Raw genomic sequence first — 13628 nt, 5'->3', positions numbered from 1 at the left:
ACACGGGCCACAGAGCTCCAATGAGCTTACAGCAAGCATGACACACCCCCTTATGCTCTTACACTCGCACTGTTGTATGTTTGTACCTACATGGTTAGGTACAAGCTGTCACTTTGAAGAAATATGTGATTCAGTATAATTCCTCTCATTTGCATACCCCAATGTATAGGTTGTTAGTTACTGCCCTAACACAGACCCTTTCCCCTTGACAACCAGTGCTCCCCGATAATGTTTACATTCTGCATGCCATTGACTATAATGGTAAAATGCAGAATTAACTTAAAATTGACTTGTCTCATTTTTTTTTATTTTCAACACAATCCCGTTTGCAGTCCACTGCCCTATGCTTAAAAGGCTGAGGTTGGTATATTTGCCAGTTTTCCATGCTACAACAGTGTAGGACTGCTCATGCACATGAAAATGGCACTATCCTGAATCGCTCGGCAGCCATTTTCCATGCAGGAGCTCCTACACTGTTCCTACATGGAAAATACGGCTTCCTGAATCCCGGGGATTGAGATTTCTTTTAGGTAGTCTTATTGGTTTGTGTTAAGTAACAGTTATTGTGGGTGGCAGGTATAGCTGGCCAGTGTTTTGTATTTTAAGAGGTGATTACACTCAAACTTTAATGTCACACTTTCTGACGGATTCTCCCCCCTTATGTTTTCACATGTAGTGCTGATGGAGAATAAGTGATCAAAGAAGAGAAAGGATAATTTTATCCATGAGGAAAATTGTGTCCTCATGTCAGTAATTAGGGCCCATGGAAAACTTCTTTGTGGCTAAGCGGGGCCAAGATGAGCTGAGAGTAACAAGGCCTGGAGTCAAGCAGTTGTTGTAATTATTGCAGTTGGAGGCAGAGACAAAGAATTGCTACAATGCAAAAAATGGCAAATTATATGGTAGCACATGCTAGAAGCAAGTTCAGACAGAATGCAATTTCCTGTACCAATATAGGGGGGACTCTGAATCTTATAAAGTTAACAGCAGATGATGAATACCTTATGTCTATCCATGGGGATGACTATAGTACAAAATATGGCAGAAGTGGAATAAGTAGAAAGACATTGCTACAGCCTACTAATGACTGCAGCAGCAGCAACACCTCTCTGCTCATGAAGGCTGGCTTAAAATCAGTAACACACAGTTGTAAAGAGAGTTTATTTTGTGAGCCTTGTACGTCAGCAAATAATGGAAATGAAGGCAGTGTGCATGGTGCGTCCCACTCACCCCCTTGTAAGAACACTATACTGTATGCTGTTGCATTATTATTATTAATATTTTTTAATATTTTTACAGAGTCAGAATTAGAAACAGATCAACTCTACCAATGAATTTGGATTCTGTCAGCAGCACTATGGGTGTTATGAAGCAGTCTGAGGGAAGTGGCAGGCAGTTCCAAGTTTAATGTCAGGCTATCTCACCTAACAGGTTAGTAACTCTGTGGAAAGTGACAATACAACTCAAAGTCAAGCACAACTTGACATACCACTTATGGCTCTATCAGAGGAATGTTCCTGCACCTCTACACCAGTATCTCCAAATCCAGAGGAACATTTCGCAGATGACGGCAGATATTCAGAGGCAAAAATGTCTACAGTGACACCTTTACAAAGTGGAACCAGGCACAGAAATCTCATACAGCTAGCCCAGGAAGCACATGATGCATTGACTACCCAACAGAAAACATGCTGTGCCACTGATAGGGGTCAGGTCATTGTCACAGAGAGTCAACTGGAAATGATCATCATGCACCAGGGTATGAGTACATTTTTACAGCACTACATCGAAATGGCAGAGAGCGGGGATAATACCATGGTCACACTGATGTGCTGTATGGTAGCAAACTAAGCATCAGTGACCACCTCCATTCATACACTAGTTCAGACATAGCAGAGTCAAGCTGGAGTCAGTCTTGCAAGGGGCATAGAACAGGGTACTGTCAGGGAACATAGGGTGAGATTACAAGATACCACCATTGCTTCTCTAGACAGTAATGTCAGTTGTCAAAGTAAACAAATACAACACATTTTACACAGACTATGTCAGCAGTCATACATAGAAGAATTTCATACTCGAGGACAGGATCATAGTCAAGCAGTAGTATCAGGTCAGTGACAGCAGCATCACTTGCAACTGGTAGGTCATGATGTCACATTAACTCATCCTACATTTCTCATTGCAGCTCCTCATCCAAATCAGCTGCACAATCACCTAGCCTATCAATAGTAGATGTGTATGACTCATTTGATCTTGAACTACTATGAATTAGTTTCATTGACATAGTTTTCTCTGTAGCTGAAATTGCGGTTTGGGGGTTGTATATATATATATATATATATATATATATATATATATATATATATATATATATATATATATGTCTGTGTATGTGTGTATATATATATATATATATATATATATATATATATATATATATATATATATATATATATATATATATGTCTGTGTATGTGTGTGTATATATATATATATATATATATATATATATATATATATATATATATATGGGTTCACTTTATAATTTCCAAATACTGAAATCCCAAATTTCAGTATCTCAAACTTATAAAGTCAAACGTTGAAAATTGCAAAAGTGCATAATCGTCAATCTGAATATCTCAAACTCGCAGTTATGGCTTTACGGTGCATTGCGTGTGGTGTTGTGACTGGATAGTGTTTTGTGTTGTGTATGGATTTAAGTGTACGTCAAGGTAAGTAAATGTTTTGTTAGGGTTTTGTGTGAGAGTTTGAGTGTGTTTGAATGTGTTTGTTAGTTGTATGTGTGAGTTAGGGTAGGCAGGTGAAAGTATGGGTGTGTAAGTGCTGGATGTTTTGGTGTTTGTATATATGTGATGTTTGTGTCTGTGCGAGTGGCTGCAGAATGTGTGGGTGTGAGTTTCCTTTCTGTGTGTGCTTGTGCAATCTCGGAGTTGGTATATATAAGTAGGGGGGTGTGGGTGGTGCAGCCCTCCACATGAGAGGGTGCAGGAGGGCTAGCCCCCCACTTATATGTAGTGTAGATTTATTTGTTTGTGTTTTTGTGTTTGTGTGTGTTTTATTTGTTGTGGTTTGGGTTGGATGATGAATGTGTTATGTGGTGTATGGTGTGTTTCTGTTCGTGATTTTCTGTTTCGTGATTGTGTAGTTCCGTGATTTAGGCCGTACAACTTTATGGTTTTGAAATACTGAAATTCAAGATTTCAGTATTTTGAAATTATAAAGTGAATCCATATATATATATATATATATATATATATATATATATATATATATATATATATATATATATATATATATATATATATATATATATATATATATAAATCCCTGTAAAACTAGTACAATCAATGAACATTTGCTACATGAATTACCATTCTTACAGGTGGCAGGTACCCCTACATCAAAATAGTAATGAACAAACATTTTCAGGAGAAATAAATTATAAGCAAATGACACATTACAATGAGTATTATGGCATGTAAATGTACACGCCTGCTACTACACCCTCCCCACTGCACAAATGATGATAGCTTCTGAAGTAAGAACTTATTGAGTATGACAGCAGAAAAGTAATCTGATGTGCAGTACAACAGAATAAATTAAGAAGTAATGGCATGTATAATTAAAGTATTATAAACATTTGCAATATGTTGCCTCATGAACTATTTCACTGCTGTTAATATTCCTTACTTTTGTAAAAAGTAATCATTAAACCACAAATTATTCATTAAAGCAAACAAAAATGTCAATCATTTTCAATTTCATGCCTTTCAACATCACTGTACAAGAATCAATGACCACTCAGACATGCCAACAACAAGAGTATTATAACAACAGATAATAAAAAAATATTTTAAGATACGAGAAAATTTCTGATGAACAGAGACAGTAGACCATGCATCACACAGCATAGCCCACAGTTATGACTGCATGCCTCAGTTATACTCTGTGTGTATTTTACAATAAAAGAAACACTAGTCTGAAAGTCATATTCCATAGCTTTGGAGTACACACCACCTCTTTACCTGTACAGCCATATGTCATGCATGAGCTTGCCACATAAAGTCCCCTACTACTGCTTCTAGCTGGTCCTCATTAGTCACAGTGGGACTAGAGCTGGGAGCTGCAGTGACAGCATGAGTCACTTCACCACCAGACTGGCAACTGCTCATCTTATGCAGAATGCAACAAACAGTAAACATCTTGCATGCAGTAGTTGGGTCACACTGAAAGGCACTCCTGGACTCATCTAGGCAGCTGTAATGGCTCTTCAGGAGCCCAACCACCCTCTCAGTGACAGTACAAGTCTGGGACAGGCATAGGTTACATGTCTCTTCTGCAGTTCCACTTGAATTTCTCACTGAAGTCAAAAGCCATCATCTGAAAAAAGAAAAAAACAGGAGTGAGGAAGGGGAGACAAAACAGAAAAAAAATAGTTTGCAATACAGTTTAATGTGAATAACTTATTAAATACAAAATAACAAAAAATATTTTCCCATCTAACAACAATATGACTACTGAGCATCCTACCATGCAATAATAAGGCATTTGCCTCCAAAGAGGCAGTAAAGTGAGATAGTGAGACAGATATGGGAATCATGTGGACTGCTAGGATGCTGAGCAGAGATGGTGATGCACCCCCATGCATCACACTACCTTGCAATTGGAATGGTAGCCATTCCTCTTGTGGTACAACTTCCCCTGTGGACCATGAGGGGCCTTAATTGCAACACTGATGCAATCTATTGCACCGAGTATGTTATGGAAACTTGCCAGGAAAATAGAAGTACTGATCCACATGTGCCAAGAGTACATCCCGGAACTGCTGCAGTATTCTCAATGCAGAAGCCTGTGAGATTACAAACATTGCTCTCTGTCTGCCTCTGGAAGGACTGTGTAGCAAGTATAGTGAGGGCTATATATACTTTGGTGTCCACATGAATATGAAATCCACACATTCTTGCAGAGCCACTATGGGGGTCAAACATTACCTTTAAGACCCTTATAATGTCCCTTTCCACTCTGAATCTATTAAGGATTACTTGATTATCAAAGTTATAATGAGTAATCCTTTGCTTATATTTTTGCCTTCTTGGCTGGCGATCACCCGTGGGTGTAAGGGTTTTTAGCCCATCCAAGATAAGCAACTCAGACCAAGAAATAACAAAGCTCATGGAAACTGATAGCATTTTCACTGAATGCCACCCTAATACATTTGGTAAGGCCCCCCTTTATATAACACATCAGTGATCAGTGCAGAGATGTGGAAAAATCTGACTAAAAATCACAAATGGTAAAAAACATACTTCATTAGCATACAAAGGTTTACCTCACTCCTCACTTCCATCTCATTATTTTACCACTTGCTTAAGCACCATCAAGGTCAGTGCACATCATAAATGATCTCTATGAATTGCAGATCAGCTGTGCCCATCCATGAACATCTCAGAAAGCCTGACTGCATTTGCATAAATGACTATGAATACCATCCAAACATTCAGGTTATAAACTAAAGTCTACTAAGAATCTTCAAAGTTGATAGTGAGTTATAAAGTTTAATTAGCTCAACCTTTAGTGTAAAGCTTATTATACTACTTTCTGTTTTCCACACATTGCATACATGACTGCGTAGGCAATTATAACTGTTGCATTAGTGTTTTAGTAATAAAAAACAAGTAATCCTTTAAGTTTCAAACATCCTGCTATACATGTATAGGGGGTCCAAAGAAAAACAGTGTAAAAAACTTCTCTGTCTGGAAGTTTTTCAGTACCTGTATGTCTAGTTAATCGCTATTTTTATTCATTTGTTTTTATTTTACAGTTTGTTTACTGGGATAGTACATTGTGCCAAGAAGAACTCATGTTCAATGGACTAACAGAGAGAAAAGCTCCATGAACAACAACTAGATATTAAAAAGCAAAAAAAAAAAAAAAATCATATAATGGTAGTAGAAGCAGCAAACTTAAAATAATCCTAAATCAAAAAATAAAAACTTATTTTGAGGTATTATTAATATCATACATAATTATTAATTCTATTAGGTATTCAGAAGTAATCCAAGCAGGGTAGACAGCCTGTTTCCAGTCAAAAATCCTTTATTAAGCACATAGACAAGTGATCCAAACAAAACAAAAAAAAATCAAACTAAAACTAAGCAATATGCATATTAAAAACAGTAAAACAGAATTAAAACAAGGATAAATACTACCAAAGTAATTTACAGGGCACGGTGCAATGAGTGGGATGCATTTTATGTAGGTAAGACTATAAATAAACTTAATTGAAGGATTTCATTTCATCTGGCAGAAATCCGCTCTGGTTGTAAAAACAAAGCACTAGCCAAACAGATTTCTCTGTATAGAAGACACAGATGTTTTAAGTTCCAGATACTGGATTGCATAGACATGAGTTATCTTGAAGGAATATCTTGAAAGAGTTATCTGAATGCACTAGAAAAATGTGAATATGGCAATTAAAGCTGAACCCTTTCAGAAAGCCTAGACTAAATCCCTATTGCTCACTTAGACATGTACTAGAACTTAGAGAATTACCACATTTACAGGACTAATTTTATTTTATTTTTTTCCAATATATTTAAGTATTGATTTTAGTGTTATTTTATATGGAGTATGCACTACCTTTATAAGGATGCTAACTTTTACCTCTCGCAATGGCCAACATTAAGTTGATATTCTTCTCCTGGTTTAACTTAGTCATTAAATGTACATATAAGGTTGTATTCTTGTTTTAATTTTGGTTTATTCTTTTTAATATGCATATTGGTTAGTTTTAGTAAGATTTTTTCTGGATATATATTTTTAGAGTTCTTGTACACAGACTTGAAGAAGTCTAGAGGGGCAAAAGTGATCTATGTTAATAATAATTTATGAAAACAGATTATAAACTCTCAATTAACTGGAACTCAACCAACCAGAAAAAAAATATTGAATAAACACAGTACAATTTTCAGGTGTTACACTTTCTGTTTTTCCCCTGCAGAAACATACCTTACGTTTTTACAGTTTTAGAGTTTTAAAAAGGAATATAGGAATAAATTTTCTCTCTCCCCAACATGAGAACAAGTCAAACTAAACAAATAATATAGAGTACAGTATTAGTCAAGGCCTATTTTTAATAGTAACTCTCAAGCAACCAGAAACTACAGTTATCTGGCATCTACCAATCCCCATGGGTGCTGGTTAACTGAGAGTTTGCTGTATGTTTAGGTTAATGCATTTTTTTCTGGATGCCAATATATATATATATGTATATATATATATATATATATATTTTTTTTTTTTGATTGCCAAATGGTCGAATGTTTATTTATTATAATGTCTTTGATAAATTCACATACTTTGTTTAATAATAATATGTTTAAAAGAAGTACCACATCATTATTATTTTTATTTAAAGTGCATAAGGTTTAAATTATTAGAACATTTAGTTATTATGTATGGCAGCACCAGCTCAAATATCACACTGATAAGGATTGGTGAAGGGATTGAATTTGTTAACGTGTATACCATTCCATTTTGTTTTACAGCTAAATAAACCATACCAATAACAGGTATATTAGTCAGAAAGTTTGGGATGAAATTTATCATGCTATTTATTTATTTTGCTTGGATTGCTTGTCTGTATGCTTAATACAAGATTTTTGACTGGAAACAGACTGCCTACCCTGCTTGGATTTCTTCTGAATACTTAATAGCATTAATAATTCTGTATGATATTAATAATGCCTCAGAATAAGTTTTTTTATTTTTTGCTTTAGGAAGTTTTTAAGTTCATTACTTCTGTTACCATTGTCTGATTTTTTTCTGCTTTTTAATATGCAGTGATTAACTAGACAAACAGGAATTGAAAAAAGTCAGTTTCTTACACTGCTTAGTGTTTTAGTTATACATTCTTAGCTATTGATAATTTACAAATGTGCCTTTTGCTTAAAAGGGTATTTATAAAAATGTTACGTTTTGAAGCTTCTTTTAAATGTTAGCCCTGAAGAAGCTGCAGGTGTTTTGTAGGATTATTAACAATTTCATTCTAACAGTGGAGTATTCTGGAATATTTTAGAAGTCATTGTACATCTTTACTGAGAGCTTGTATAACCCGATTTAAAGAATGGAGATTCATTCTGGGGACTACTACTTTCCGAAGGTAGAGGTGTGACAGGGGTGTTTCTAGGCAACAAAATGATGAATAGTTTTCAGCAAAAGCTATGTAAAGATTGTTTCAAGGGCTAAATACATTCATTCTTGAAATCAGAAGGCAGCAAAATGATAAAGTTGAAATATTTCAATATCCTGTGGGAATGGACGGATAGTAATAGAATTTAAACAAAAATGTGCTTTGAGGAATAGGAGGTCTCATTTCCATAATTTAAGGTAGACAGTTCAGGTGTAACACAGATTAAAGGCTTTTGTCAGAGGTTGGTGAATGATTTGAGATGACTTCCTGAAGGATTTGGGGATAAAGCCAATGATAGATTTCAATAATTCGCGGAGCATTTATAAAACAATTCTTACGAGTGCTGTGTAAATAAACCTGACAAATAAATGGTCTCTATAGCCTCTTCAATTGATAGTGAAGTTGTGAACTAGTTAGTCAAAGTGATAACTTAACTATTAAACACAATATATTTTTAACATAAGTTGTTGATTATATAGCTAAGGAAACCAGATATCTTCTGAGATACATGCCTTATGTTTTATGTCATCATGTTATTTTTTTAGACTAGGTGAATGTGACACATGTAATTTAAACTGTTTACAAAATATTATTTTGCTGTTTTGGGAGACAACATTATGGTTTACTTTATGGCCTAGTTCTCAGAGTAGTTCAATGTATTCAGTAAGACTTTATGAACTCAAATATCTAAGAAAAAAACATCTGCATGCAGCATGTCAGATTGTTGAACTTAAAATAAATAAAGCCTTGTTTTACAGGTAGTCCCACATTATCAAATACCTGTAATGACTGTATATTTAAACACTAAATAGCACAACAAGCTTCCTAGAAACTATATCTTTTCTTTGTAGGACTGCTGTTTGTTTAAGAATTCCAGCTATGTTGCCTGAAGCTGTATGACACTCCTGACAATTTAGGTATTCAGCAGAATATTAAGCAACAAAAAAGCTGTGTGAATTTTAAATGAGTCGGTTCTTACCCTTGTGTCTCCTTAACCACAAATCAAAATGATCATTCATCTCTTGAAAGTGCTATTTTTGCATAGTTCAGGTTAAGATTTATGGGGATTAGGAGTCCAAATCATAATTAGCAAGTGGTAACAGATAGGCGGGCATACTCTGCTAGCCTGACACCTCTGGCAGATTGATGCCTCGTCGAAAATACCTGCAAGGCTTCATACTTTAACTGCTGTGACTGTACAAGAACCAAGAAGAAAAAAAACTCTGGCAAGCATAATAGCTCTATGTCAGAAGACCTGCGAATACAAGTTCTTGCAAGAATATTAAGACAGTGTGACTATACTTAACTACTTTTCTGAGTGAAAGCTTTTTTTCCTGGCTATATGATTAATATTGTTCTGCAAGGAGAAGTTTAGACTAGCAAATATTGTTTACTAGTAATATTTTATTCCTAGAGAATTTCAACAGAAATTAATGTAATTTGTGACTACCCCAGAGACAAAGAAGAAAAAAAAAGTCATCCGTTCAATATACTAAACTATTTAAGCTGATGGTGTGGCATGCTTAGGAACAATTTATTCTATGTACACATAATTTAACATTGGTCACTTAAAAGCATTTAAAGACAATGCATGTTAAGTCATCATTCAATGTATTACAAAAGTATAAGTACATTTTTCATAATATAAATCAGAGTACACTGCTTTTGAATGTTTACTACAAAGGCAGATGATAACTTATTTGAAATAAATGTAATCTCAAAGATAAGAAGGTTTTAATTCATTCCTAAAGTATAGCCATCTGTGAACTAATAGTTGTAACATCTTGAAGAAATAAGTTACCAGACTGGTCATGCTAAAGGTTTGTTATATATATGCTTCTCTGTTGGTATAATGGTTAATTACCTCAGAGTCACAGGGTACAGTGTTTGATTTTCACCTTTGAAATGGAAATTGGCTAAGCTTAAAATGGCCTTCAGGGGCAAATAACCAAGTACTTACCTATGAACCTAATAATTACTAGCAATTCATATTCTGTGGAAAATAATACAGAAATATATTAATAGTACCAATACACTACCTTCTGCAGGTTTATGAATGTAGTAAGACAGCTTCTTATTTGCACTGCATTATCTATGATTGGTACCATTACAGAGTTCTAGTGCTGAATTACAAGATAATAGGTTCCAAGACTAATGACAGATTTATATTAAGAAAGTGCACATAATCAGAGAAATTGGATAAATAAGCAGATGAAAATATTCAAGGTTATACTATGGCCACATCAAACAGAGTTATATAAGTGTAGCCTATAAATGCGTGGCTGTTTAATGCCTGTTTGATACTTTATACTCATATTGTTTATTTATACTAGTTAGCATTGATTATTTTGTACCTTTTTGTAATATAAATAGTGATTTTCTTGACTCTCAACAGACAAAACCATTATTTTAGTGGCAGTGTCTCAGTGTTAATAATTATTTTTGAAATTAGATAGCAGAGACATTACTTTTAAATCCTTTATAATAACCTGAAAATTTCTTCTCAGCTAATTGCACCTTCCAATATTTGTTTATTTTATTTATGTCCATTCAATGTCCATTTGGAGTATGGGTATGGATGTCATGGTACCAGCTGCCTACCACAACTCTGTGAGGCAGACTGTTTTTGCATTATGGCTGCTTGTGGAAATTGAGTCTCAGAATTTGTTATAAAAATCAAAGCAGGAGAGAAAAGTGCTATACCTTGCATGCTTACAAGTATAAAGGAATCCAAACCTTCAGTAGTAAGGCATATTTGCATAGGTTCATTTTAGTGATTACATTATTTATGCATATGTGAATTGCAGCACTTTTATTTTAAATTTTCTTTTCTTTCTTTCTTTCTTTCTTTCTTTCTTTCTTTCTTTCTTTCTGTCTTTCTTTCTTTCTTTCTGTCTTTTTCTTTCTTTATTTACTTATTCATTTACTTACTGGTATTTGTTTACTGGATAAGTCCAACTAGGTTGTGTAATTTGTTTCAGTGGATGCCCAGGAAGAAAAGTTCCATCAGTAACAAAAGAATTGTAGAAACACCAACCAGGTGACTAGATGCACAACACACGCCTCCTTCCTGCCCCAATCATTCAAGTCTTATTTCTGCACCATGCCCCCAACCCTTCCTGAATATAAATTCTTCTAAAGTGTAGCAAACTATCTGCTACAAATGTATAAATCAGTTGCTACAGTTTATACTCTATCTACGTTGAGTTCTATAGCACTTATGCTTTGGTTAAAAAAATTCTTCTTTTCAAACTGTAGCAAACTGCTTGTTATAAATGTAACAAACAGTTGCTACAGTTTATACCATTCCTGCATGGAGCACTAAAGCACTCAGGTATTTTTTTACTTTTAAACTGTAGCAAACTGCTTGCTACAATGTAGCAAGCAGTTGCTAAAGCTTAGACCACATACAGAGCACTACAGTACTCAGGTTTACTGCAAATATAATACCAACTTTTAAAAGCAGGTATTGCATTCACAAAACATCAGGATCAACTACTTATGTCCTTCTACAGTTTGTGCCTGGGGCAGCTGCTACCTTGCCCCACCCTAGCTTCACTACTGATAATTAGAGGGTGGAGCAGGAGCAAAGCCAAGAGCTAGATAGGAATTATTTTAGTATAGGTTTAAAGATACATATATTGATATGGACCTGATGGATAATGGAACTGAATTCCATGTTTGTGCATCAGAAGTAGAGAACAGACTAGCTCCAGTGGATTTTAGTGCTTATCGTCTATTGTCATTCTAAGTAATTTGAACTTCAATGTCGGCATTGTTCAGAGACATCATTTTAAAGTTAGTCTTATCTTTTGTATATGGTTTTGGGAAGAATAAAAACTAACTTAAATTTGTTAAGGTCAAGAAGTAAGTGGTTGCTATGGAATCACTTTTCTACTGAGGAGAAAGCTTCTTGTATTATTTGCTGTAGGGGCATCTAATTGTCAGAGGAACATAAACGTGTGGCATCATCAACATATTTTATAAGGAAGGCTTAGCAGGAAGAAGTATACAGGTTATTAATTGAAATCTTAAAAATAAGAGGGCCATGAATTGAGCCTTGAGGTATTCCTGTGGTGACAGGAAGATAAGAGTAGAGGGAGTTCTGTCATTTTACAGATTACTGTATCTCAGAGAAATAGCTATTGAACCTGTGGTGATTAGCAAGTGAAAGGCTAGAGAAGACAATTTTTGCAAGTTTCCTATGACATACTGTGTCAAAGGCCTAGCTTTAATGATAATGTTAATGAAGGACAATAGAACAGTAGTTGCACTGTGAGATGCTTGAAAATATTAAAACAGAAGTTAAGAGCTATTTCTGTAGGAGGTAATGGCAAAGTCATTTTAGAATACGTTTCTAGTATTTTGGAAAAAGGATAAAGTATTGCAATAGGTTTAAAGTTATTTCCATTCACATTTCTTACCTTTATATGGTGAGATAATGTAAAATTTCTTCTATAGGGAGGAAGTATAAGTTTAATATCTGATAGCAAAAAAAAAAAAAAAAAAAAAACAGTGCAACCTTAAGATGCCTGAAACCTGGTTGTTTACTAATAATTTGCTTGAACATGTTTTCTTAATTCATTGCTCCCTGTGTTTGTTTCCTTACTATACTTAATAACAACATTAGCGGGCTCAAACTATGTGCAATTTAAGTAAAGATCAGAGCACCTTAAAGAAAGGCCTTATGTTTTATATTGTAAATGATTTCTCATTCTTTGAGATGAAGCTTCCTCTGAGGGAGAATAAAACATAACAGGAGTGATGGGACTGGGAGGTGTTGATCTCCCACCCCAACCCAACAAAACACTTTAAACACTTTGTTTACTTCTGTCAGGGCATCAATTGCATGAAATTACTTTATTTTGGAGTACATATTATTTAGTTGGATGAATATTATACTTAGAAAATTTTGTCACGCATTTCAGTTTAGAATATTTGGCTTTTGAAGAATAGTAGTGGACTGCAAACATCAGTAATATGTAAAGATTATAGCCATCTGTGAGCCAGTAATGACCCAAATTTTGTGTTACTAGTCCATTGGAGTCTGCAAATTACTGATTCTAAATGTGTTTTGCGTGGTAGTATAGCATAATATAGTTTGGATTTATGGTGGCCTTTTGGGGGAATTTTTACTAAAAAAAAATGTTATCTATGTGATCTTGTAAGATGTTTCAGGATTTTGTGGTAAAGGCTATTTTCCTTAGTTAGTTGGAGAGGATCACAGAAACTATAGCAATACTGTCAAGGATCTGAATGGATAACCAGGCATTATATGTTTTAACATTTAATTAAAATAAAATGGAATATTTAAGTTTTATGTTTAAATAAAATGGCGAGGAACACAACCTGGGGTAAGGGCATGCACACTGTTGATATTAGACAGAGGTTGAATGCCTGGGGTGCATTGCATCTA

This window comes from Protopterus annectens, chromosome 11.part0 (genome assembly GCF_019279795.1).
Source record: "Protopterus annectens isolate FY-2018-M chromosome 11.part0, PAN1.0, whole genome shotgun sequence".
NCBI classification, from domain to species: domain Eukaryota; kingdom Metazoa; phylum Chordata; order Ceratodontiformes; family Protopteridae; genus Protopterus; species Protopterus annectens.
This window is presented reverse-complemented; position numbering follows the sequence as displayed.